The sequence below is a fragment of the Periplaneta americana genome, chromosome 7, assembly GCF_040183065.1.
Source record: "Periplaneta americana isolate PAMFEO1 chromosome 7, P.americana_PAMFEO1_priV1, whole genome shotgun sequence".
NCBI lineage: Eukaryota > Metazoa > Arthropoda > Insecta > Blattodea > Blattidae > Periplaneta > Periplaneta americana.
The window spans coordinates 175991603-175994127 of record NC_091123.1 but is presented as its reverse complement, the minus strand read 5'-3'; the positions used below and the strand labels follow the sequence as shown (position 1 = coordinate 175994127).

The following is a 2525-nucleotide window of genomic DNA, read 5'->3' as shown; positions in this document are numbered from 1 at the left end:
CAGCCAGACGCAGCCGTTACTCCACAGGTGTGGACTCCTTTGTTTAGATTTCACTATTTGTAAGGTAGAAAATGCTGATTCACACAAGAATGACGTTGAAAGAGGCAGTTCTAAATGTATTTTTAGTTTATTCGCCACCTTCGACTGATTTGACAAACTATTTCCGTATATGAATGATGAATGAAGTGCATTTACTGATACACAATAAATTATACAAACTCATGTACACAAGATCCTTCGCATGAGCCCGTGCGGTCATTCGTGCTGTAACTATGCACAGTTTGAAACTTCAAAGAAAACAAAAATAATACTACTAAACATATATATAATAAATAATAATAAATCTAGCTTGCTAGATCCCGTAAGGGCAAGGGTCTCCTGATTGTCAGGGCTTGGCTAAGTAGACCTCACTCGTTAGGTGGGCCGATCCTAAGGAGTGTTTATATATATATATATATATATATATATATATATATATATATATATATATATATATATATATATACAATTCAATTTAATTCCTTATTGAAACTGCAACAAATAATCGAAATCTATACTAATAATAAATCTGTAGCCGAAATTTTTCTGGTAATTTTCGATTTTCCAAAAATAATTGGTCCTAACATATATAATTAACCACCTTGAAACCGAAAATCGGTTTCTTGAAATTTTTGTCTGTCTGTCTGTCTGTCTGTATGTTTGTTACCTTTTCACGCGATAATGGCTGAACGGATTTCGATGAAAATTGGAATATAAATTAAGTTCGTTGTAACTTAGATTATAGGCTATATGGCATTCAAAATACATTATTTAAAAGGGGGGTTATAAGGGGGCCTGAATTAAATAAATCGAAATATCTCGCTTATTATTGATTTTTGTAAAAAATGTTACATAACAAAACTTTCTTTAAAAATAATTTGCGATAAGGTTTATTCCTTGAAAAATGTTGATAGGGCTGATATTTAATGAGATAAATGAGTTTTAAAATTAAAATAACTGCCATCTAAGGCCGTATAATTATTTAAAAAACAAATGACTTCGTCTATAAGGGGCCTTGAACAGCAACAATCGAAAGCTATGAAAGATAGCCTACAGAGAATGTTTCTGTGTTTGTATGAAGTAATATCGGAAGCTAAATTAACTGATTTGTATAATTAATTATTATTTCACCATTGGAAAATGTAGTTTCTCTAGATGGACATAATGCTATGATGTTATTACAGTAACTTCTGATATAATATAATATAATATAATATAATATAATATAATATAATATAATATAATATAATATAATATAATATAATATAATATAATATAATTTATAATGTAATGTAATATTATATAATATAATTTAAGTTATTTGAAGGGTTCAGTACCATAGTGAGCCAAGCGCCATTTACTGAATACGTAGAAAACAAGGGTTAAAATTAAGTTATTATCATAATTAAATGGAAACATATAACAAGTAAAATAAAGTATACACATTAAATCTAAATGATGTCAATGTTCATTAAACTATGGTTGCATGTAATAAAAATTAAGAAACATGTTAAAGGAATTGTCATTGCACCAAATGAATGTCTCTGGACCAAAATGATCGCATTTTAATTATTTGGATGCAATTTAAATTAAGTAACATATTAAACGATTTGTCCTTCTATCAAACACGAATGTTCACTGGATCAAATGTTCTATTTTAATTATGTAATTACTTTATATTTATTTCTAACGGGTGCAGCGGAGCGCACGGGTACGGTTAGTAATAAATATAAATGTACAAATCAAGATTTCAGGTATAACTCCCTGTAAAGTTGATTTGAATAATTTCGAGGGAAAAATTGTTCCGGAGCCGGGTATCGAAGTTGGTTGCTTGACGGTTGTCAGCCCACTTTGAGGTCTGTGGATATAGAGGGAAAAATTGGATCTGTGTCGGGTAGAGTTCCCGGGTAGCTGAGTTGGTAGAGCGTTGGTACGTTAAACCAAAGGTCCCGGGTTCGATACCCGGCTCCGGAACAATTTTTCCCTCGAAATTATTCAAATCAACTTTACAGGGAGTTATACCTGAAATCTTGATTTGCATAATACACGTCACTGTTTGTTAACAGAAAACCACAATCTAAGCTACACGGAGTTAGTGTGCACTCGAAGTTGGTTGCTTGACGGTTGTCAGCCCACTTTGAGGTCTGTGGATATAGAGGGAAAAATTGGATCGGTGTCGGTTAGAGTTCCCGAGTAGCTCAGTGGTAGAGCGTTGGTACATTAAACCAAAGGTCCCGGGTTCGATACCCGGCTCCGGAACAATTTTTCCCTCGAAATTATTCAAATATAAATGTAATACATAAAAAAACACACGCGATAAAAACAAATAAAAAACACAGTAAATACAAAAATAACATTATCCCCTAATTACCTCATTCGTTCAGTGTTAATACTACTCATCACAACACTAATAAATAACTCTACAAACACGCAAAACACAACACAAACACAAGAACACAAGAAATACATCACATTAACATATGAAA

General features: G+C 32.0%; 1 non-coding gene across 1 annotated transcript; it reads left to right on the top strand.

Moving 5' to 3' along the window:
* The first annotated feature begins 2226 nt into the window (after window positions 1-2226).
* On the top strand, window positions 2227-2298 carry TRNAN-AUU (transfer RNA asparagine (anticodon AUU)). The gene has a single exon. It is a non-coding gene; the product is annotated as a tRNA-Asn (tRNA).
* Window positions 2299-2525: the final 227 nt, after the last annotated feature.